We start from the raw sequence: 25,455 nt of genomic DNA on the forward strand, positions 1-25,455 counted from the left end.
ACACAGCTGCCCAAACATCAGAATTGGTGTGTGTGTGCGTGTGTGCGTGTGTGCGTGTGTGCGTGGGTGTGTGCGTGCGTGTGTGTGTGTGTGTGTGTGTGTGTGTGTGTGTGTGTGTGTGCTTATGCACCATGAACAAAACAGAAGACCTAGGACTGCTCCTGGGGAATCTGTGGGCAGCCAACGGGGCAGGTATGTGTGGAAGCGGCTGTGAAATCCGTTTGAAGGGAGCTTGCTATGGTAATGACATGGGCACAGCTACTGCATTTCCTTTGTGGTTCTTTTTTATTCCTGGCTGGGCTGGGAACAGCTGTGTGTGGGCAGAGCCAGGCAAGAAGCAGGAGGAATGCAACTGCTTCCCTGCCCCAGCCTCCACCCCTGGCCCCAAGTCCTCTCCAGCGCCGGCACTACATCCTCATCCTCCCCGCAGCAGCTAGCTCCTTCCTCTTTCCCTCTCACCGGGTACCAACCACAGAGAAGCCCGCCCTCCACCCACCTTTGCAGATTCCACCCTGGAGGGCTGGGGGTTCCTCTGTTTTGAAGCCCACGAGATTCTGTAGGGACCACTCAGAAAGCCTCTTTGTTCTGCTTTTGGTTTTTTGTTTGGTTTTTGGGGTTTTTGTCTTGTTTTTTTTTTTTCTCTTGTTTAGGGGGAGAAAGGTGTGTATGTGTATACACATGTGAATGTGTGTATGCGTGTTCATTCGTGTGTGTGTGTGTGTGTGTGTGTGTGTGAGAGAGAGAGAGAGAGAGAGAGAGAGAGACAGACAGACAGACAGACAGACAGACAGACAGACAGACAGACAGACAGACACAGGGAGACAAAAGTTGAGGTATCCTTACCATTTTCTGCCATTTTTTTCTTTTTCTTTTTCTTTTTCTTTTTCTTTTTCTCTTTCTTTCTTTCTTTCTTTCTTCTTCTTCTTCTTCTTCTTCTTCTTCTTCTTCTTCTTCTTCTTCTTCTTCTTCTTCTTCTTCAAGACAGGGTCTCTTTATATAGCCTTAGCTGTCCTGGAACTTGTCCTGTACACCAGGCTGGCCTTGAACTCAAGGAGATCCACCTGCCTCTGCCCCTTGAGTGCTGGGATTAAAGGTGTGTGCCACCACTGCCTGGTGCCTTACATATATTTTGTTACACTTATTTGTGTGTGCATGCAGTGGGGGCAACCCAAGCACGGGTCGGTGCGCATGTGGAAAAGAAAATGACATCTTGCAGGAGTTGGTTCTTTCCTCCCACTCCGTGTGTCCCAGAGACCAAATTCCAGTCACCAGGCTTGGCAGCAAGCACCTTTACCCACGGCGCCATCTTCCCAGCCTTCTCTGTCTTATTATACATTGAGGCAGGGTCTCTCCCTTGAACTCAGAGCTCAGGGGTTCTACTGGTCCAGCTGGTAAGCTTGCCCCAGGAAGCCCATCTCCACCTCCCAAGGACTGTGCTTGCAGGTAGGCAGCTGAGCTCACACAGGTATTTACACGGGTGTTGGGGGCGCTGAAGTCAGGTCCTCGTGTTTAACACTGCAAGAGCTTTCCCCGCCAAACCACCTACCCAGTTCCTCGTTCTTCTTTATAAGTCCCAGATCCAACCACAACAGCCGGCAAGTTATTTTAAATAAGAGGGGGGAAAAAACCCAGTGCAGGTGGTGGCCCACGTCTGTGACCCCAGCACTCGGACAGGTGAGGCAGGAGAAGCCATGAGTCTAAGGCATTCAGGATTTGTCTGATGATGAGCTACAGACTGGCATTGGCTATCTAGAGACCCTGCAAAGGGACAAGGGGAGAAAGAGCAGTCTACAGCTCCTGCTTCTGTGCCCAGATGTGCTTTAAGAGCAAGGAGCCACGTGGATATTATTGCCCCACCTGACAGGGAACAAGGGGGCCATGGTCACAGGTGGAGGGGTTAATGACTGTCTCCCTCCACCAGAGAGACAGAGTACTTAGAAATGGTAAAGATGCAGAGCAGGAAGGAGAAGGAGGAGGAAGATGAACGATGTCGGGAGGTACATATGTCTGAAACATGGCCACAGAACGACAGTAAAACAGGAAAGCAAGACACTGCGCAGACATAGGTGACAGATGGGCACAGAGCAGAAGGGTGGAGCTGGCTGACACTAGGAGGCGGAACCCAGTAAGTAGAGGCCAACAGAGGCGCGCTCGGTCCTAGAGAGCACGGCTAAGAGCTGGGCAGGTCACAAAACCCATTAGCTTACTTGATGTCTCTGCGGGAACAGACGTGCAGGATGAGGCGAACAGGAAACAGGAACAAATGGGTTCGATGTCTCTCTTGGAGTCAGATCTCTGAGCCCAATATCTCTGTGGCAAACTCAACCTCTGCTGACTGTGACCTTTGCCCCAAAGCCTCCTCCCCACCTTGTGTGTTTAGGCAGCTGCGCTGCATTTTCGGAACAGTTTTTAACTTGTATTGTAGGCTGTATCTGCCAAACCAGAATGTCTGGCCAAGTCCTGTTATGTAACATCTCCAGACCTCTGGGTGCCAAGGGCAACTGCAACTCTGGTCCAAGGTGTGGGCTGCAGGTGAGGGCGGCCAAGGAGGGCAGAGGCAAAGGGAGGGAGGGAGGGAGGGAGGGAGTTCCGTCCTGGAAGCAGCAGACCCTGTCTCTGAGGGAAGTGAGAGAGACAGGCCAGGTTTGCTTCCTCCGTTCAGAAATCTGGGTTCCAGTTTGGGGATCCCTGGAGGATTTAGGCTAAACCTCATCATGGTAGACGGGCAAGGCAAGAGCTCATTCACCTAAAGGTGTGATGCTTCCCCCTGGGCCACTACTTAGAGATTACAGCCGGTGTACTCTTGCTCTGAGGAAAACAGGAACCACATCCCTTCTAGAAGACCTTGTCCGGCCAGAGATTCACAATGTGCCGGGAAGATCTCAGACCAGGACCCAGGGGCCCTGGTACTTAAGTGCTTTTTTGGAACAAGACCAAACCACACTCTATGGAGTTGCAGAATTAAGATGAGGAGGTGAGCTTACCAAAGTCCGACTGGCCCCCGGGGGCAGGCCCAGGCAGAGGGGAGGAGTGGACCACCCCCGGGAGAGTGAGATCTTCCAGACCCAGCCTGGAGCCTGTGGAAGCCAAGCCAGCAGAATGCCTGCAAGCTGATGCTGGCAGAGACAGTGGGGAGCGGAGATCGCATCTCCTCTGTGTAAAGGAGAGGGTCAAGACTGTCCAGCATGTGGGAAGGACCTAGTTCAAGGTCTTAGGGTCTTCTCCAACATAGAAGGGTGAGGATGGGTTTAGCTCTAGAAGAGGCTGCAGGGGTAAGTCTGGTGGGCGAGGGGAGGATTTGAGATGCCCTCGTAGGGCCCTGAGGGCTGTACACACAGGAAGGCATCTTGGTGACATGGGGGAAGAACAGCACGTGGTACAGAGGTGGAGCTGCTGGACCCGAAGTGACAGTCAATATCTCCTCCTTCCTCCTCAGCCTCCTGAGATAACTGCACACTTCTGCCTGCTAGCCGACTGCCCACCAGTCAACAGGAATCATGGCGTGTTTCTCCTCCAACCACAGCTGGTCCTCCGGTCGTCCCAGCAGATGCCCTGGCTGGTCGGAGTTACCTCAGGATTATCTTTTGTCAATCTATCTCTCTCCCCCTCCCCCCGACTCCTCTTGGCCCCAGATCGGCCCCAAGATTCACCTGGATGCATATCATTGCTTTTTACTACTTCACCTCTTCCACGTAGGGCTAGCAACTAGAGAGAACTCAAACACAAGCCCGGTTGTGTGTCACCGTCATCATCCAATCGTCCATCCATCATTTACCCTCCACCTACACCCCCTGACTCCTTCTTAGGTCTGTGGGAGCTGGCTTTACCCTTTACCTCTCATTCCAGGCACCCCCTCTACCCCCCGGCCCTGCCTTCCCCATGTTCCAGCCATGCTGGACTCAGAACCCACAGAATTTTCCCCGGACTCCAGCGCCTATAACACTTGGGCCTTGGTTGAGAGCCCTCCTACCAGCTGGTCCTTCAGGACCTCTATTAATCTTCCAGACCAGCCTAGCTTGCGCAGCAAGACCGTGGCCTAAAAAAAAAAAAAAAAAAAGAACACGAGATTCAACCCAAAGCTTCACTATGTAGTTGCTTGTTTCCTTATTTTTCTAAAACTAACACATTTGTTACTGCGGTAAAATATACACATAAGATTTACCATTGTAGTTTTGGGGGATTTTTTTGTTTTGTTTTGTTTTGTTTTTAAGTTTTTCAATGGGCCGGGAGAGATGGCTCAGTGGTTAAGGACATTTATTGCTCTTGCAGAGGGCCTGGGTTCAGTTCCAAGCACCTCCCACATGGCAGCGCAAAACCATTCGTAACTCCAGTTCCAGGGGATCTGACACCACTTTCTAGCTTTTGAGGCACCAGGCATGCACACGGAACCAAGAGACGAAGGACCAGGAGAAGCAAGAGGCCAGGAGATCAGGTGGCCAAAATAGCTGGATTATATAGGAGAGAGATGCTGGGGGAAGGGACGTGGCGCTCCGGGCTGGAGAGGTTTAGGATAGCATGAGCAGCTGAGAAGCTCTGAGAGGAGTCTAGACACTGAGACAGCCCTGCATCAGCTTGGATGTGTTAACAGGCATCTCAGTTAGCAGCTTAGGCCAGTTTATTTTTCAGGATCCAACAGTCTCTGCCTCCTGGTGCATCTCCTTGGTTGTACCCTCTACAACCAAGTGTGAACTGGCTCATAGAACAGATAGATGCGTTGGCCAACCCCCAGTGAGGACTGGACGGGGGGCAACTCAACAGTGAATTCAGCAGATGATTCTGTCCCGCCAAGCCTCTGAGATGCCGCAGGTGCCACTCCAACCAACCTTATAACAGAATGAGTCCGAAGCAGCCAGCGCAGATTCCTGCTTCACAGACCCAGGGAATAACCATTGTTCACAGGCTGTGGCTGCAGCTGAGCACGCTTACCCAGTCAACTCCACACACAAACTAGAGTTTTCCTTTCTTTCTTTCTTTCTTTCTTCCTTTCTTTTTCTTTTTTTTTTTTTTTCTGTTTTTCGAGACAGGGTTTCTCTGTGTAGCCTTAGCTGTCCTGGACTCGCTTTGTAGACCAGGCTGGCCTCGAACTCACAGAGATCCGCCTGCCTCTGCCTCCTGAGTGCTGGGATTAAAGGCATGTGCTGCACCACGCCCTGCTTAGGTCATTTTCTTAATTAGTGATGGATGGGGGAGCAAGCCAGTAAGCAGCACCCCTCCATGGCCTTTGTATGAGCTCCTGCCTCCAGGATCCTGTCCTGTTTGAGTTCCTGTCCTGGCTTCCTTCAGTGATGGACTACAATGTGGCTGTATAAGGGAAATGAATCCTTTCCTCTTCAACTCGCTTTTTGGTCATGTTGTTCATCGCAGCAATAGAAACCGTAAGACGCCCGGCAAGCACAAAGACCCAGAGTACACCCTCAGCACAGCGAGAAACAGCAATAAAAGCAAGTGTCTGAGGCTCTAAGCCTTTCAATTTGGGGCTGATTTGGTACAACAACATTGTACGTGTCTCTACCATGGGCCTTGATGCTCTTTGGATACTGTGGTCTTGGTCTCTAGATCTGCTGAGGCAGCTCCTATGGACAAGGAGAGGCCCTGACGGGGTGTGAGAACATTTTTAAAAGGGAGGCTCGGGCTGTGGGTGTGATGGTGGATGCCTTTAATGCCAGCACTGGGGAGGCAGAGACAGACAGATCTCTGTGAGGGAAAAAGAGCATCCAGTGCCACGTGTGAGCATGGAGCATTTTGTAAACTGATTGGGTTCTTCCTGGGCTAGGATGTCACTCAGTGGCGGACAGCTTGCCTAGCATGTGTGAGGCCTTGGGCTCAATCTGAAGCACAGACAGATAGAAGATAGACGGACGATAGAAAGACAGACACACAGACAGATAATAGATAGATGATAGATAGATAGACCGACAGATAATAAATGATAAACAGACCAATAATAGATGATAGACAAATGGACAGATGATAGGTGGACACAGTAGGCCAAGCACTGAGACATATTACTGGATCTGAGCTCCTAGAAGGCTAAGTCAGAAGAATTGCTAGTTCAAGGCAAACCCAGCATTAATATCAAGACACTGTCTCAAAAAAAAAAAAAAAAAAAAAAAAGACACAGGGCAGATGCAGGTGGATCTTTGTAAGTTCCAGGCCAGCCTTGTCTACAAAGCAAGTCCAGGACAGCCAAGGCTGCACAGAGAAGCCTTGTCTCAAAATAAATAAATAAATAAATAAATAAATAAATAAATAAATAAATAAAAATAATAATGTGCTCTCACACACTCATTTTTCTCAGGAAGCTATAATGTGCTCTATCAAAATGACATCATTAACCAAGAGAAAATAAATAGAGCCTAGGCACCACGGGCAGATAAAACGTGGAGTGTCTTGAGGCTGAGTTGGACGGGAAAGGCCGTTTCAGGGAGCTGCTGTGGTTGAGGGCTGGCAAGCACCAGTGCAGACCAAAGCAAGCCGCAGAGCTGTGGAACACATCTGCTCAGGAACATGGACCCTGAGGGCTTAAATGATCTGACTGTGATTATACAACTAAAAGAGGGCTTGGGCTTGAATTAGTAACAGACATCAGAACACTAATAAAGAAGAGAAGTAAGGCAATTATTAGCTATTGGAAAACTGAAGACATTGTGTAGGAAAAGGTCATTCCTTCTGGTACACTCTAGAGCAGCTGAAGACATTGTGTAGGAAAAAGTCATTCCTTCTGGTACACTCTAGAGCAGCAGTTCTCAACCTTCTCACTGCTGCGGCCCTTTAATGCAGTTCCTCTTGTTGCGGGCGCCCCCAACCATAAAATTATTTCGTTGCTTCAGTCTATAAAGTGAGTCCAGGACAGCCAGGGATGTGTTACACAGAAAAACCCTGTGTTGAAAATCCTCTGCATGTGTTTGTGTGTGTATGCATATATGTATATATGTGTGTATACATATAATTTCATTGCTATTTTCTAACTGTAATGTTGCTACTGCTATGAGTTGTAATGTAGATATCTGCACTTTCCTGTGATCGTAGGAGACCCCTGTGAAAAGGCCACTTGACCCCCAAGGGACAGAGACCCAAGGTGAGAACCGCTTGCTGCTCTAAAGCACAAACAGTGAATACTGATCTAAGCAAAATTATAACATAAGTACGGTAAGCAGAAGCAGGGACCGGAAGTGTCCTGTGTAGTGGAGAAGAGACCTCTATCGGGATTCAGACCCAGGACCCATATAACTAAAGCACACCTGGCCCCCAGGTTCTCCCAGCATCCCTCAGTCCCTACCCAGTCCAGGGCATGACTGGCATACCCTGCCCTCTGCCCTGAACCTTCCAGCCCAAGGGCTGGGATGACCCTCCCCTAGAGCTCTGCCCTATATAATCCAGACATTTTGGTTCCCTTCTCTCCCCCCCCCCACACCCGCCTACACCTTTCCTCTCTTTGCACATATGCTTTGCTTTCTCTCTGCTGCCTCCCCCTTTCCCCGCCCCCCCCCCCACTTTTCTGTCTCTCTCTGCATGGCTACTCCCCTGGCCCTGTGGGAGCAGTGAACCCACCCAAGAGCTGCCCCCAATAAACCTGCATGTATAAACTCTAATTTGGCTTGAATTGGCTTTATTTCACCACGGAGATAACCTATCATCACCCAAAGGAGCCAGCTACATCATCCACAGCAGAAAGCCAACCGATAAAGTCCTGTTCTCATCACCCACATTAGGTAGCTCATAGTCTCCTGAATCTCCAGTTCCTGTGGACCCAATGCACTCTTCCGGCCTCCAGAAGCACCTACAGACCTGTCAGCACGTGCACACAGACACACACAAATAAAAATAAATTAAAAATCTACCATAATTTCCACACCTAGAAGTTTTGCAATGAACACAAACTGTTGCCGTTCCTACTTCATGACGCCTCATCTGGCAAGCTGTTAAATCTGCAGGTGGGTGTGACTCGTTAGGGTATGGAATTGTGAGTGATAAAGACATAACTGGTGAGGATCATAAAAGGAAATCAGTAAGCGTCACAGTCACAAAGTTTCAAAAGTCACAGGCGTGCCTTGATCCAGATGTGCACATGCCGCCGGATGGATGCTGTGCCTCCTTCTCCTATGTGAATGAATCCCTGCTCAGGCAGGGGTCATTCGGTGCAGGCTCCTACCCTGCAGTGTAGCGATGCCTAGGGAAGGACTGTCTACCCGACAGATACAGATACAACTCTCCGTGAGTTCGAGGCCAGGCTGGTCTACATAGTGAGTTCCAGAATAGCCAGGGCTACATAATGAGAACCTGTCTCAAAGGCAACAAAACAAATAGGCCACTCAGAACTTAAATACATCCCACCTTTCCACGCCTTCCCCTTTCCAGGGAAAAGCTTTCCCTTTCTGTGCCCTGATCGTCCCATGCACTACAGTTTGCAGACTCCTCCCTTTCCTGCCTAGAGTCCCAGATGTGTGGCATCCAGATATGGCTGTACTAGCCCAGAGGCCCACGAGATACTGGTCTCCTGTCTCTTGGACTGTCTTGTAAAGCCCTGTCTTTTCCAGGACTTCAGGGTATCCGTCCTGCTCAGTGTCCAGGCAGAGCCTTTGTGGTGTGAGCTGCCAGCGGGATGAGAAGTCTCCCTCCTGCAGTCAGACTGTTGGTTCTCTGAACCTGAACAAAAGACTTTGCTCTTGCTCAGCGGCAGCTTCCAAAGTTCAGTCCACTTTTGCAGCTCCAAGTGTTTTTTTGCGTATATTCTGTCTCCATCACTAACCTCTCTATGTTTTGCATGATCCACTAATTTGATTGTGGGGCTTTATTATTATCCAAGAGGATAATAAAATACATTAGGGTCAAAGATAAAAAAAAATCCTCTGGCCCATCACCAGGTTCACATGACATGTTGACAGTAATTATTGTTTCTGGCTTTGATTGCCCAAGCGGCCTATGAAGCAACTCAGCCAAATTAGCTTTTCTGAGTTGTCAAATGCATCACCACAAAACGCATGGCCTAAAGACCACAAGAATCCGTTCTCTCATCATGTTGGAAGCTGCAAGAACTAAGTCAAGGTGTCAGCTGAGCTGTGCTCCAGACACCCTCCCTCGCCTCTTGTAGTTGGGGGCTGCTGGCCAGCCCGGATGTTTCTTGGTTCACAACCTCATTATTCAATGCCTGCCCCCAGTTCTACAAGGCTTCTTGTTCCTTGAGTCCCTGTGCTGGGTAGTTGGGGTGGAGGGGGGGCGGTAGGAGGGGTGCTTCTTGAGACAGGGTTTCTCCACATAGCCACTGGCTGTCCTGGAACCCACCCTGTAAACCAGGCTGGCCTCGAACTCAGAGATCCACCTACCTCTGCCTCTCAAACGTTGGGGTTGAAGGCGTGCGCCGCCGCCACCCAGCTAGTTTGGGTTTGTTTGTTTGCTTGCTTGCTTGCTTGCTTTGTTTCGTCAACTTGACATAAACTGGAGTCATCTGGGAAGGAGGAGCTTTAAGTGAAGCATCATCCTCGTCATATTGTCTGTAGGCAAGTCTATGGGGCTTTATCTTGATTAGTGATGGATGTGGGAGGCCTCTGCCCACTGTGGGTAGTGTCACCCCTGGGTGCTATAAGAAAGCAGCTGAGTGAGCCATGTGGAGCATGTGTTCTTCCATGGCCTCTGCCTCAGCTCCTGCCTCCAGGTCCTGGCCTTGAGTTGCTGCCCTGACTTTTCTTTCCCAATGGACCATAAGCTGTATGATAAAATAAACTCTTTCTTCTCCAAGTTGCTTTGTTGTTGTTGTTGCTGCTGTTGTTTGTTTTTTTAGGTTTTGGAGGTGGGGGGGGGGGTTGAGACAAGGTTTCTCTGTAGACAAGCAGGCAGATCTGGTCTACAAGGTGAATGAATCCAGGACATCCAAAGCTACACAGAGAAACCTTGTCTTAAATCAAACAAACAAGCAAAAAGAAGGAACGACTAAACAGGGCATGGTGGTGTATGCCGCGGATCCCAGCACTTGGCGTGAGAGTAAGCGGGTCAGAGCACAAGGTCTTCTGACTATGTAGGGAGTTTGACACCAGCCTTGGCTACAAGAGACTCTGTCTCGTTTTTAAAAAGAAAGAAAGAAGAAAAAGAAAAGAAAGCTAATTATAACTAACCTATATATATATCCTGTCTATCAGGCCAATTAATTCTTTGAAAGTCCCTCCTGTCGCTATTTTTACTGTGCTCAGTTTACTCAGAGGGTAACAGAAAAGCAGGAAGTTAAATAATGTCCCTGCCTCTCAGCAGTAGCTCCCCACCCGCCTTCTCAAAGCTCCAATAACTATATTTAGGTTTTTAAAAACAAGCTCAACATCCATTGGAACAGGGGAACCCTCCAGTTCAGTCCAGAGGTTTTTGGGAGGAGAGTGGTTCGTGACAGGGTTTCTCTGTGTAGCCCTGGCTGTCCTGGAACTCACTCTGTAGACCAGGCTGGCCTTAAATTCACAGAGATCTGCCTGCCTCTGCCTCCCAGAGTGCTGGGATGACAACAGTGTTGGGATTAAAGGCGGGAAATTTCTTTTCCTCCCAAGGGAAACAAACTTATTTGAGAACTGTGGTTTTTGTCTCTCCCATCTTGGTTTCTCCAATCAAGTGGTATAATCACTTAGCTTAGGTTTGACTTTTATTCTGACTCACTCCATTTTGATTTTTAGTCTGCCTTGTTGAAGCCAAAAGCAGGAGCACAGTCTACACCAGTCCCCTTAATAATGCATTTCATGGGCTGGAGAGATGGCTCAGAGGTTAAGAGCACTGACTGCTCTTCCAGAGGACCTGAGTTCAATTCCCAGCAACCACATGATGGCTCGCACCCATCTATAATGAGATCTGGTGCCCTCTTCTGTTGTACGTGCAGGTAAAACATTGTGTATATATGATAAATAAATAAATCTTTTTAAAAAATGCCTTTCATGTGTGTGCTCCAACCTTACAAGAATACAGACCTTTCTATTCCCGTAGCTCCACAGTAGTGTATACAAAGCATATTCATGTGAGTGCTTTTACCTAAATGGCATCGTATACCACATGTGGCTTGGAAATTTTTTCCACGCCTGTTTGTCCACAGATGACACCACCGGCCGGAGCCATGCATGGTGTATGCTTCCTTTGCGGGTGACCTGGACCCCAGCCCCTCTCACGCGCCCATCAGAGAGAGAGGCTCTGCGGAGGAGCCCCTGCAGCTTCCAGGATGCCTCCCGGGTTGGCACATTTACAAATCATAGTGATCTCTCACTTTGAAGCTGAGCCACCCACAGGCCCTAACAGTCGGGATTCAAGATCAAGGACTTCCCCCCCCCTCCCCCCAAAGCCTGAGGGACAGGAAGGGCCCAGCAGAGCCCAGGACCCTGCTGAGGCTGTGGCTCCACCCTGCTGGGCAAGCTTTACTCAGTCCTGCTGGCCAGGGGGCCTATCAGTGAGAGAAGATAAAAAGAGCAGTAAAATAAACACCACAAGTAGGCTAAAGGGTCTGACTAAAGAGCCAGAGTAGAACAAAGGAGCCACATCACAGACACAAATATATAAAGAGATTAAGCCTTTGGGGCTAAGCCTTGATCTAAAATTAGGACTCTTCAGGAACAGGGACAGTCCCTAAGAGAGCACCCCCCTCTTCCTGCTTAATGGCCAGGGTTCTTCTTCTTGCTTTTTTTTTTTCTTCTTCTTCGAGACAGGGTTTCTCTGTGTAGCCTTGGCTGACCTGGACTCACTTTGTAGACCAGGCTGGTCTCGAACTCACGAGATCTGCCTGCCTCTGCCTCCCAAGTGGTGGGATTAAAGGTGTGCGCCACCACGCCCGGCGGCCAGGGCTCTTCTTGAACTACAGTCCCTGTTAGGAACTTCCTCAGCGGGCTCTTAGAGCCTGCACTTCTAGATCAGTGGCTACACATTTGACTCTTACGAGGAAAAACCACTTTCACTAGTCAGGGAAGAAGGGCTTAGCACTACAATGGCAGGCTTGCGCATTTCCGCATCGTAAATATCCCTACCACGCCCTGATATTAACTTCCTAATGATTTTCTACCTGGCTTGTAAATTGAAAGTTAATTCATTCCGTATTCAGGAAGCAGCATCACATTTAGAAACTCTCTGTGGCCTTCCTTGTTTCCTGAGGCTTTTTGTTTTTTGTTTTGTTTTGTTTTGTTTTGTTTTGTTTTACAAGACAAGGTTTCACTGTGTAGCCTTCTCTGTCTTGGACTTGCTTTGTAGACCAGGCTGGCCTTGAATTCACAGTGACCCACCTGCCTCTGACTCCCAGAGTGCCACCACACCTGGCACTAAACTGTTTCTTAAGCCACTTGCCCAATATTCTTTCAAACTGTGTGTGTGTGTGTGTGTGTGTATGTGTGTGTGTATATATGTCTATATATAGACATATAAATGTGTGTATACATGCATACATATATATGTATATATGGGGCTTGTAAACATGTTTTAGTATGCTTGATGTGATGTGACAGAGCCCCCCCCCCAAAAAAGCATTTCTGGGCCTACAGAAAAAAAAATTAGAAGAAAGCCCCACCCTGGGGAGTCACACAGGAAAGGTAGCCATTAATTACAGATGACCCAGTCTGCAGGATTCTCAGAAGTTCATTGATCACGTCCACAGGGAGGAAAAAGACCCCTAAGCTGTAAAGCCACTTGCCAGGGTCACAGGGCAGGTCTCAGCTTGGAGTGTGGGGGCGCTGTTAGAGACTGACCCAGGGCTCCATGCATGCTCAGCAAGTGCCCACCTCTACGCTGCTCCTTAGGGCCTCGGATGCTTCCCAAACTGCCTTTCGAAGACTCACTCTGGCATCTTTGCGTGTGGGGCGCCCTCCTCCTCCTCTCTCTCCTGTCCACAGACGCTGACCTGGCAGACCACAGCTTGATCCTCTCCAGAGGACAGGGCCTCAGAGAGTGGGAAAAGTTTCTGACACCCCAGCAAAAAGCCTTAATTATTCCATCGCCCTGACCTTCCGGCAAGGCTCCCCAGGATAGCAAGAGAGGAAGCCAGCAAAGCTTTTAGAACAATTGTATGGGCCATGTAAGGAGCCTAGGGAGTCACATGGGGGTAATTTAGGATCATAGCTGCTGGTACACATTGGGGGCAGCTCCCTGCAACCTCAGGGTGACCCTGGTTATATAACCTGGGCACTGGGTGAACGGGTGTTAGCCTCCATAGATGAAGCTTCCCACAGGAAATAGGCCACTGCCTCACCTACTGCAACAACAACAACAACAACAACAACAAAAAACATCACCTACTCCAGTCTCTATGTGACCCCCCACATGTTTTTAGGGGTCCCCTTAGAGCTCACTTCATTCAGTGGCAAAGCTACAAGAGCCCCTAAGCTGGGGAGGGGAGGCAACACCGGTCCCCTGCGTTTGAAGGTTTGAGGACACGCTCTGTGGGTCAACCGCTCCGTAGCCAGAACGAGTGCAGTGTTGCCTCAGGAGTGAGCGTGAGGAGAAGAGGCTCCAAGCCCCCACAAATACCAAGTCCTCTGGCCAACCCTGCTCTGCTAGAAGAGGTGGGGCCAGGACAAGTGTCCCAGAATAGCCCTCCGGTGGCCTGGGAGGCCTGCCTCTAAGGTCAGATCTGGAACTGAGAATCCCAGAGAGACTGTTCTCGTGCTCCCCATGGCGTGTCCCTTTGGGCAGGCCATCTGGACACCCTGGGAACAAGAAGGTACAGGCTCCCTGTGTGCAGGGACAGGCGAGACGGCCCTGTGGCAACCTTTTCTGCGCTGAAACTGTATGTAGATTAAGAGCACGTCAGTTGGCATAAGTAGCCGGGCAGAAGCAAAGCAGAACTCTGGACTTTACCCCTGCAGCTCTGCAGCCACTGAGCAGGCAGGCATAAGGACAGGGGTGGGGCATGTGTGTGTCATGTGTGCATACTATGTGAGCTGTATAATAGATGCGGTGTGTGGCACGTGTTGTGTTTTTGTTTTGGCTCGGTTTTTCGAGACAGGGTTTCTCTATGCAGCCTTGGCTGTCCTGGACTCTCACTGTAGACCGGGCTGGCCTCAAACTCACAGAGATCCACCTGCCTTGGCCTCCTAAGTGCTGGGATTAAAGGTGTGCGCCACCACTGCCCAGCATGTGTTGTGTTTTTAAAAGTATGTCGTGTGATATGCGTTGCATGTGGCCTATCTGCGGTCTCTTATCAGTGACACCAAGATTACTTTTTGGGGCGCTATTCATCTCAATAAAATAATTTGGAGCTTGATATGGTGGGGGTGGTGGTGCAAACCCTTCATCCCAACACCAGAGAGGCAGAGGCAGGTGGATCTCTGAGTTTGAGAGCAGCAGGGCTGAACAGTGAAACACTGGGTAGGAATAAATGAAAGATTATTTTTTTAAAAAAATTAGAAGCAGGCTTGAAAGGAAGCTTGCAGAAATGTTTCATCTGCATTTAAGAGAAAAACAACAGACCAGGCAAGCGGCAGAACTCACCGGCTGCTGCAAACAGGAAGATGGAGAAGAAGTAAAGTCTGGTCTGTGGCAGTGGAGGTCAGCAAGTCAACATGCACAAAGACAGGGGATCGTCAGAGAAAAAGAGGGAGAAATCCCAGAGCATCAGACAAAGGGCACTAGGGGTTTTGTGGGGAGCAGAGCTAGAAAGAATAGAAGAAAAAGTTACATTCTTCTTAGTAATTTGTTTTGTTTTTGTTCTTCGTTTTCTTTTTCTGTTTGTTGTTGTTGTTTGTGTTTGGTTTTTGTTTTTGTTTTCCGAGACAGGGTTTCTCTGTGTAGTCCTTGGCTGTCCTAGACTCACTTTGTAGACTAGGCTGCCCTCCAGCTCACAGGGATCCACCTGCCTCTGTCTCCCGAGTGCTGGGATTAAAGGCGTGCGCCACCGCCCAGCTGTTCTTGGTTTTCTAGACAGTTTCTCTGTGTAGCCCTGACTGTCCAGTATTCACTTTGTAGATCAAGCTGGCTTTGAACTCACAGAGATCCACCTGCCTGCCTCTGCCTCCCCGAGTGCTGGGATTACAGACGTGTGCTACTGCTCCCGGTTTCTTAGTAATTTAAAACAGCAGATTTCATAGAGCTGTGTGGCAGAGGCTCCATAAGCAACTGTATTAAGGGTTGGGCCTCTAGGAAGCAAAGTACATTATCTCATTAAAGGAATAATTATCCCTCCCATCTTGGCTTGGCGCCTATAAATTGGCCTTTCTGAGGGGTGGTCTTTAGCTAAGTGATTGACAGGCCCAACTGGATTATTTTTAAAGATTTGTTTATTATTTATACAGTATTCTGCCTGCCTATGTTCTTGCATGCTGGAAGAAGGCACCAGATCTCATTATAGATGGTTGTGAGCCACCATGTGGTTGCTGGGAATTGATCTCAGGACCTTTAGGAAGAACAGTCAGTGCTCTTAACCTCTGAGCCATCTCTCCAGCCGCCCCCCCCCATTAACTCTTAAGGAAGGAGACTGCTCTAATCTTCCAAGCAGAACGGAGCCGACTTCACCCAAGGCCAGATGTATTCTTCATGTGTATGTTGAGTGGCTTGTGTGATGTTGTGCATGTGCATGTGCATGCGTGTGTGCATGCGTGCGTGTGTGAGTTTGGGGGGGCATCTGTGTGCTGTTTGTTGCTGTGGGGGATGGTTGCTGGGTCAGTGTGCATGAGTAGAAGGTGGTTTCTCTTGGATGCCATTGAGCAAAGGCAACGGGAAGTTGAGGCCAGAATGGAGGAAGAAACTGAAAATTAGGGCAACCTGTGGGTGGAATGGAACTACAGGGAAATAAAAGGTCTGAGTGAGGGCAGGTGAGAAGATGAACTTCCTCAGGGCCTGAGGGCATCCCACGCCTCCTGTGGTGTGAAAGCAGAAGGGAATGCTTGACACTAAGAATGAGTAAGGCTGTGAGCAACTGAAAACCTGCCTCCAGGTGCTAAAGCCACAGTGGCTCCTTCTCCCACATAGTAAGGCTAGAGGAAGGCCAGGCTGAGGAGGGCAGGGCTGAGGAGGGCAGGGCTGAGGAGGGCAGGCCTGAGGAGGGCAGGGCTGAGGAGGGCAGGGCTGAGGAGGGCAGGGCTGAGGAGGGCAGGCCTGAGGAGGGCAGGCCTGAGGAGGGCAGGGCTGAGGAGGGCAGGGCTGAGGAAGGCAGGGCTGAGGAAGGCAGGGCTGAGGAAGGCAGGGCTGAGGAGGGCAGGGCTGAGGAAGGCAGGGCTGAGGAAGGCAGGGCTGAGGAAGGCAGGGCTGAGGAGGCCAGGGCTGAGGAAGGCAGGGCTGAGGAGGGCAGGGCTGAGGAAGGCCTGGCTGAGAAAGGGGGGCTGAGGTGGGCCGGGTTGGTGTGCAGCCTGGTGTCCCGAGGTTCTCAGGTCTTTCCCAGTGGGACTGTGGCTGTTTCCATTCCTGAGGGCAGGGGCCTTTCAAAATAGTAGAAGGGAGCCAGTCCTACGACTGCTCCCATCCTGTCAGTCCTGCTGGCTAGGATGGTCACATGGCACCTTCAATAGCAAAGTGGGCTGGTGACATAGGATTGCCGTAATTCTGGGCACAGTCTAGGTGACCCACTCTTTGCTATATACAAGTGTGCAGTGTCTAGGTGGCCCAGAAGAGGTTGTTGGATGCCCTGGAACTGGAGTTACAGATGAGCCATCATGTAGATGCTGGGAAGCAAACCCAGTTCCTTTCCTTAAGGAATTCAGGGAAGCCAACCAATCCTGAGAAGGCCATGGAGCCCCTGGTGCTAAGTTTAAAGACATCATCCCAACGCTGAACCTAAAGAGCCTATAAAAATCTGGGAAGCCTCACTTGGCCAATGGCTGTCCAAGACCCCAAAGCCATTGCCCGTGGCCCCTTAATTAATGTCATCGTTTTGTCATTGTTAGATAATAAGCAAGGCAGGCTTCTTTGAGGATGAAGTTTATGTCCATTCATTATCAAAGTCTTTTCTGTTATTTTCAGCTAAAACTTGATAGGAGCTGAGCATGGCCAGGGGCTTTAGTGTCCGTCATTGTCACTGTTTAGAGCATACGCCACCTTCCATGGGTGTCCCCAGGCTCTCCTTCTTAAGTTATGACCTTAATTAGACAGCTCAGGAGTGCTCCTAGCTGAGCATGCTAGTGACAGTGTCTACCCCAGCTCTAGGAGGTAATTCCTAATGCTTCAGTTCCCATGTCTAAGGAGGCACCGCTGGGACTGGAGAGATTGCTCCACAGGAGCCACACGCGGTGGCGCACACCTGTAATGCCAGCACGCAGGGAGGCAGAGGCAGGCAGATCGCTGTGAGTTCCAGGCTAGCCTGGTCTACATATCCAGTTCCAGGCCAGCCAGAGTTACATAGTAAGTTCCTATCTCAAAAAGCAGTAACAAAAGATACAACTACACATACTGCTCTTGAATTGTTATAAGTACTCATCAAAGCCTACAATGTATGTGTGGTTTTGTTTGTTTGTTTGTTTGGTTGGTGTTTTTGTTTTGTTTTGTTTTGTTTTTTTGCTTTTGGGGTTTTTATTGTTTGTTTTTGGTTTGTTTTTTGATTGTTATTGTATTGTTTCTTGTGACAAGATTTCTCTGTATCTGTAGAGCAGGCTGGCCTTGAACTCAGAGAGCCACCTTTCTCTGCCTCCCAAATGCTAGATTAAAGGCAAGCACTACCACTGCCTGGCAATGTGATTTTTCTTTTTTTCTTTTCTTTTCTTTTGTAAAGACAATGTTTCCCTACATAGCCCAGACTGATCTCAAATTCCCCTTATCTTCCTTGCTTCAGTCTCCCAAGACAGGGAGTACAGATATGGGTCTGAGACCTGGCTAATATGATTTAATGACTTTATGGTAGTTGATTATATGCCCAGAATAGTGAGGCAGCCTTTAATTTCTGAGCATTTAGGTTGATAAAAATTTCTTGGCTTAGCCTGGCCAGGTGGCACATGCTTGTAATCCCAGAACTCAGGAAAGCAGAGGCAGGAGGATCTCTATGAGCTCAAGGCCAGCCTGGTCTACAAAGCAAGTCCAGGACAGGCAAGGCTCCACAGAGAAACCAAAACATAACAAAATTTCTTGACTTCCTCTTAACAACACACACACATCCTATGTCACACTGTTACCGCGTCATTTCCTTAGCTTGGCTTTCAGTCTCACCGGAGGCCAGTGCTACCTCTGCATGCTACCCCAATGACCCAGTTCTGTCTTCAGAGACGCACGTCACCCAGCACTGCACTCCTTCTAGGGTTTGGAAGGTCCCAGATTTGTTTTTTCTTCCCCAACTTTGTCTATTTTTGACTCCTGCAGGTGTCAGCAAGCTAAAAACTCCAGTTTAAGCAAAGTAAAACAGGAACTTGTGTCTTCACTGGTTTGTTTGTAGACTCAAGGGAAGTCTTGCTAAGCAATTGAGAATCCCTATTCCTCGAAGAGACCTGCAGGCTGCCTCCTGCAACCCTGCACTCCATGAAGCAGAGAGAATATTCGGGGCAGGAAACCGCGGCATTTCCTTCATCATGGTGGACAGGTGGCGCATCGCCCTAGGGACCGATGAGCTGAGGTCACAAAATTGCCAGCGCTCCAGGTCGCTGTACCAAACGCCAGGTTTCAGAACAGCTGTGGGGTCAGGTGGGGTATGTCTGGACACAGCCTCAGTGACAACTGACTCACTGGTCCTCACTCTCAGGGCAGCCTGTGACAGTTTCTCTAGGGCGCCAGCTCTGGCTCCTCCCCCTAGGGTCAGCTCAGAAACCCAGGACTCAGCCAAGCAGTTTGTGAGTCTGCGCTTGGCCACAGAGGCAGACGGGACTCAGACCTCAGTGTGAAAGAAATGGCATGGGACGAAGAGACCCTGCCTTCACCAAGCACCTACTGTGTGCAGCCTGATGGCCAGCACCCAAGGACACAGATAATAATAACATCAGGAAAGAGGCAGCAGATGTGTGGGAAGGGACCCTTGCAATGGAGTTGGGGGCACGGTCGCCACTCCAAAATGATCCATAGCAGCTGTATGAGCCTGCATGAGCCATTAACCTCTCAGAAGCCAGCAGCTTTCTCAGGAAGACCGTCCTCCCTTCTCTCCAGTTTTTCTCCTCTTACCCCCTCCCCCACCAATATGCTGCCCACCCCCACCTCAGTCATTTGATGTTTCTTTTTTGAAAATTAACACTTATTATAAATTGCCTCTTCAAGCCAGATGTGGTGGTGCACACTTTTAGTCCCAACACTAGGAAGCAGAGGCAGGCAGGTCTCTGAGTTCAAGGCCAACCAAGTCTACAGAAAGAGTTCCAGGACAGGCAGGGCTACACAAAGAAACCATATCTTGAGAAGCCAGAAATAATAAATAAATAAATAAACAAATAAATGAATGAATAAGTAAATAAACAAGACCTCTTAAGTAAAAAGAACAACAGCTGACCATAGAGGCATTTGCCGTAATCCCAGCACTTAGAGATCATTTTGGTATGTAGGGAGTTGGAGGCCAGGCTGTGGTATGTGTGAGGCCCCATCTCAAAAGAAAATAAACAAAATATACATGGGGCTGGGAAGCTGTCTCGGTTGGTAACATGCCTCCTGTGCATGCATGAGCACCCACATAAAAACAGTATCCAGAGCTGGACAGATGGCTCAGAGGTTAAGAGCACCAACTGCTCTTCCAGAGGTCCTGAGTTCAATTCCCAGCAACCACATGGTGCTTACAACTATCTCTAATGAGATCTGGTGCCCTCTTCTGGCCTGCAGGTGTGCATGTACATGTAGAGCACTGTACACATAATAAATAAAATAAATCTTAAAACAAAACAGTGTCCAGTGGACCTGTAACCCCAGTTCTTGGGGAACAGGAGACACAAGCAGATTCCTGGGGTTCACTGGCTGACTAATGGGTGAGTACCAGGTTCCATTAGAGACCCTATTTAAAACAAAAAGGTGAAGAGGAGCCAAGGGTAACACTTGACATAGACCTTTGACCTCCACATGACATACACCACACATGTGTATGTACACATCACATGTATGTGTACATATGTACCTACACAGAAAAATAACACAAGTATCATAAACAGAAGAATAGGGCTGGTAGTACAGCACAGTGGAAGAGAATGTGCTTAGCCCTGTGGTTGGATCCTAAGCTGAAAAAAGAAAAAATAATAAGAAAGACAATCAAAGCTGGCTAAGCCCCAGTCCCATCCCCCACCTCCACACACGAGTAACCATATTCTAGGTTTAGGTTTAGCCTTTATCATTCCCTTACATTTTACTGAACTCACATCTATGGAGAGCTAAGCTTGTATAAGTGTGGCCACGGCACACGTCAGCTGCTATTTTGTAGTTATGGTTGGTACAGATTGAACTGTGTCCCTCCAACCAGGTGCGTTAGGAGTCCTAAGCTGGGTACCTCAGAATGTGACCTTATTTGGAGACAGGGTCTTTGCAGAGGTTACACAAGTTGAAATGAGGTCATTAAGATGGGCCCTGATCCAATAAGACCAGAGTCCTTACAAAAGCGGGACATGTGGACTCGGAGGAGAGTGTGAAGTCTAGAATGGCGCTGCCAGAAGCCACGGCCTCCTTCAGAGCCTTTGCCAGGTGGCTCGGTGGCCCCGAGAACTGGGGTCTTGGCTCTCTCAGCCCCTAAAGCCGTCGGGTGAACAATCAGTGGGTAAAGCACTGTTACAACGCATTGTCATACCTCGTTCAATCCTGCTCTGCCCTTGAAGCTGGCTTCTGAAGTGAAGCTGAGGTGATTTTATTTTCTGGGCCAGATCCCATTACGATGCCCCGTAACTTAGCCACTTGACCTTGAAAAGTTCCATGGCTTGATTACAGGGTTTTTAAATTATTCATATCTGTGCACTCTGGACTGGTCCGCCCCTGGAGGGTTTGCCTGTAGTTCTTTGTTTTCATAGGGAGAGCAGTTGTCCTGGCTTTTGCCCCAGTATACCCCAGGAGCTCCAGTGCCTCTGGGGTAAAGAGGCAAAGGCGGGTCCTAAGTGGGTAGGAGCGCCAGAGCAGTAACACCTGACAGGATAATTTAACACCTCTCCCAAGGGAGTGGAGGCGACAGCTGCGAGAGGCGGAGAGTGTCCTCTCTGCCCTGCACGCTCCTGAGTACTGGACTAATCACTCTTTTATTTTTGCCAAGCTGACAAGCAGCATCCATGTGTGCTCTCCTGGCTTCTAATGAAGTGGAATGTTCTTATGTGTTACCTGGCAACACCTGTTCTGTTTACACAAGACGCCCACTCACGTCATCCTTGTCTTTTTCTTTTCTTTTTTGGGGGAGGGAGGGTTTCTTTCTTCTTTCTTTTTTCCTTTTTCTTTCTTTTCTTTTCTTTTCTTTTTTTTTCCGAGACAGGGTTTCTCTGTGTAGCCTTGGCTGTCCTGGTCTCGCTTTATAGACCAGGCTGGCCTTGAACTCACAGAGATCCTCCTACCTCTCCCTCCCAGGGTGCTTTATCTTATTTTTAGGCATTCTTTATATAAGCTGAACTTTAATTCCTGCACTGGTTTTAGGCTTCACACCTGTGTCTTCGTTGGTCTTATGCGTGTCTTTTGTTGTATTTATGAGCACAAGCTTCTCTTGCCTCTAAAATAGACTTTCTTGCTTCCTCCTTTCCTTCTGCAGTTAAAGGGTCAAGGCAAAGCTGAGCAGAAGGTACAGAGAGTTCTTAGATTCCTCCTGGAGGAATCCTTCACGCTCCTTGAAGCAGGCTTTGGCTAGGAGACAGAGCTTAGGCAAGCCTGGGCTGGGTGCCTGCTCTCCTGGCCTGGAATCCTGGCTGTAAGTCAGGGAGAGGCTCGGGGGAGGCCAAGCAGGCCCAAGGGGGCTTCAAAGAAATACTTGGAAGTGGCAGACCTGCCCAGGATCCTGATAGTAGAGGTGATTTTATAAGTATGTACATGGAATGCCAAAAGATGGATTTTAAAACTCAAATTGGACAACTAATTTTTAATGTATGGAGTATATGCCTATGTGCACATGTGTGGTGGATGCCTATAGAGGTCAAAGGTGAAGTCAGAGTCTCTTCTCCATCTTTTTTTTAATTTTTATTTTTCTTTTCAAGACAAGGTCTCTCTACATAGCTCTGGCTGTTCTGGAACTTACTCTGTAGGCCAGGCTGGCCTCAAACTAGAGATTCACCTGCCTCTGCCTCCCAAGTGCTGGTATTAAAGGTGTGTGCTAAACATATACTATATTAAAAAGGAGAAAGAGAAAAAGGTGAAGGGGGAGGAAGAGGAGAAGAAGGAAAATAGGCTGGGTGGTGGTGGCACATACTTTTAAAATATATACTTTTATTGAATGTCTATGATTTACACGTCATGCACCAAAATCCCTCTCCTCCCCTCAGTAAAACAAACAAACAAAAAATCTTGTCACAGAAGCTGTAGTGTATCACACAGTATAGCCTTTTGTCCACATATGTTTACTTTCAAATGTTCATTGCTAAGAGTCAGGGGTCTGGTTTGAGGCCTACACTATTGTTACCAGATCCTCACTGGGACTGCTGTCGGATATCCCGTTGTTGCCGTGTGTCAAGGAGATTCTTAATCTTTGAGTCTGCAGGCCTGGCCCCTTCATGTGTTCCAGCAGGCCACACAGGGGGTAGATGTTGGGGTGAGGTTCACTCAGAGGCCTGGATCAGGGCCTGCTCCCTCGTCCTCAGGGCAGGGCCTGCTCTCCTGCTCCCATGTCCTCAGGGCAGGGCCTGTTCTCTTTCTCCTGTGTCCTCAGGGCAGGGCTGACTTACCTGCCCCCACGTCATCAGGGCAAGGCCCACAATCCCTCTCCCATGTCATCCTGGCAGGGCCAGCTGTTACAATGGCAGGGCCTGCTCTCCTGCTCCCCTGCCACCAGGGCAGGGCCTGCTCTCCTGCTTCCATGTCCCCAGGGCTGGGCCTGTTCTGCTCTCGTGCCATCAGGGCAGGGCCATCACACCCACTCTCATGTCCTCAGGGCACGGCCCACTCTCTCATCCCCATGCCATGAGGGCAGGGCCGGCTCACCCTCTCCTCTGTCCTCAGGGCAGGGCCTGCTCTCCTGCTCCCATGTCATCAGGGCAGTTCCAGCTCAACCACTCCCGGTGGCACACACTTTTAATCCCAGCACTCGGGAGGCAGAGGCAGACGGATCTTTGCGAGTTTGAGGCCAGCTTGGTCTACAAAGTGAGTCCAGGACAGCCAAGGCTACACAGAGAAACCCTGTCTCGAAAAACCAAGAAAAAAGAACAACAAATATTGTGCATGTGTGCATAATATGTCCTGTCCTGGTGATGGCATACTGCCACGGTCACATATACAACGTGAGAATCACAATGAGAAAAGGCCATACCATGATTGTCTAATTAAAGCTCTGTTTTAAGGTGCACCCTGGGCTGGCTAGCTGGCTGTCTCACACTAGTTGGGATTTGAGTGAGCAGCCTCTGCTGGCCTGTTGAAGTCCTTTTTATAGAAGAGATAAGGTATTCACAGGGGTGAGAGCATCGGCTCACGCCTTTAATCCCAGCACTCGGGAAGCAGAAGCAGGCGAATCTCTGAGTTCAAGGCCAACCTAGTCCACAGAGCCAGTTCCAGGACAGCCAGGACTACATGAGAAACCCTGTCTCAAAAAAAAAAGAGAGAGAAAGAGAGAGGTTGATTTCTGTTGATCTTGACTGTGTGGCTGGCAAACTAAAGTCCAGTGGGAGAATGGATATAATTTCTTCTCCTTTAGGAGTTAAGGAAAAATAAAGGGGGCAGAAGTGAGGTGCAGGCTGAGGGAAAGGGTGTGAAATCAGTTGACCAAGCAGGAACAAAGGAACATTGTGAAAGGAAACGGATCTGTGGGCTTCTGACGAGAAGGAGGGGTATGGAGCCAGGAAGGACAGATGCCCAGGAACAAAGAGAGAAAATTCTTCTGGTGAATTTTATTTCTCCCGTGCACGCAATCCAAAATGGGTTTAAACTCCTGCTATGACAAAGCTAAGGTAGTATGGATGGGGATGGGCATGGAGATTCAAACACAGCTGTGATGGGCAGCTGGAAGTCTCTCTGCCTCAGCCCTGGGGAGAGCCTGGCCCATCCCACTCTGGGACGGAGGGAGCCGCTCCACCCTGAGCCCGTGTTGCACTGAGCACTGAGCCTACCTTGTCACCACCTTCTTGTGACACAGGCGGTCATTGTCGCCCACCCAGGGAGCTGTGGGGACCTGGTATAAGTCGAGACCTGTAATACGCATGTCACTGGACTGTGCCACTATCCATGCCTATCTGGTCCCCTCCTTTCCCTATTGAAGTTTCAGAACTAGGGTGGCAGGGCCGCACAACCTCGAAGTCTCCTCTTTGTTCCTGAGGCTGCAGCTGATGGGGTAGGAGGCTTCTTGTGATTCATACCCAGGCAAAGAGGCCTAATTCTAATTTGAGATCAGAGCCCACAGCTGGTGGGAGGGGAAGTTGTGGGGGCTGCTTCCTCCTGGTTGGGAGAGGGGCCCAGGCTGGGTTTAAGGTTTGGCTGGCTGGGCCTGCACAGGGGTGGGCAGCACCATCTGTGCCAATAAAGCTGCCCCAAAGCATCTGGTCCTAATTTATTCTCAGGTAACATCTGAGCTGGAAAGTGCCAGAGAGGGCCTAGTTTTGTGCACGAAAGGGAAAAGATTTTCATAGTCACCCAGCAAAGCAGAGGGAAAGCTGGCCTGGAAAGCAGGTGTCCTGACACCCCTGCCAACAGCCAGAATACACTCTGCTTAAGAAACTCCTACTCAATCGTCATATTTGATTAATTTGCCTCCAGTCTTTTAAAAATATTATGCACGGGGCTGGAGAGATGGCTCAGGGGTTAAGAGCACCGCCTGCTCTTCCAGAGGTCCTGAGTTCAATTTCCAGCAACCACATGGTGGCTCACAACCGTCTATAATGTAATCTGATACCCTCTTCTGCAGATAAAGCACTCATATGCAATAAATAAAATAAAAATCTTTTAAAAATATGCACATTTCTTCTACTTATTTTTATGTTTATGACTGTGTGTATGTCTGTGCAACACAGGTGTGCCTGATGCCTGCAGAGGTCAGAAGAGGCCATCCAATCTCTCAGAACCGGAGTTACAGATGGTTATGAGCCAACATGTGGGTGCTGAGACCCAAACCCAGGTCTTCTGCAAGAGCAGCTGGTGCTGTTAATCATGAGCCATTGTGTGGCCCCTACACGTGTCATTTCAAAACAGCATTTAATTATACTATAAATACATGTATTCTTTTTTAAATTTCACTTCACTTTGTTGCTGCCTCCTAGACACACCCTAGTCACTCCGTGTTTGATGAGTGAGTGAATGAGTGACCCTTCTTCCATTTATCCAGTGTAGGCTCCACGCTTTTTGGTTTTAGGAGACAGGGTCTCTCTGTGTAGCCTTGGCTGTCCTGGACTTGCTGTGTAGACCAGGCTGGCCTTGAACCCACAGGGATCTGCCTGCCTCCGCCTCTCAAGTGCTGGGATTAAAGGTGTGTGCCACCACACCTGGTTTTTATTTTTTTTCTTTTAACATCTCTTCTTGAGTAGACAACATGTGTGTGTG

General features: G+C 49.2%; 2 protein-coding genes across 2 annotated transcripts in view; both read right to left on the reverse strand.

Moving 5' to 3' along the window:
- TFRC (transferrin receptor) overlaps positions 1-5,831 on the reverse strand; it is an 80,723-nt gene extending 74,892 nt beyond the window's left edge. The window contains exon 1 of the mRNA XM_084802144.1: positions 5,828-5,831. The gene's annotated coding sequence lies outside the window, so the exon portion shown is untranslated. The remainder of the gene's footprint in view (positions 1-5,827) is intronic.
- TM4SF19 (transmembrane 4 L six family member 19) overlaps positions 1-25,455 on the reverse strand; it is a 190,227-nt gene that overhangs the window by 59,909 nt on the left and 104,863 nt on the right. The window lies entirely within an intron of this gene.

This window comes from Acomys minous (assembly GCF_964271855.1).
Source record: "Acomys minous genome assembly, chromosome: 11".
Classification (NCBI taxonomy): domain Eukaryota; kingdom Metazoa; phylum Chordata; class Mammalia; order Rodentia; family Muridae; genus Acomys; species Acomys minous.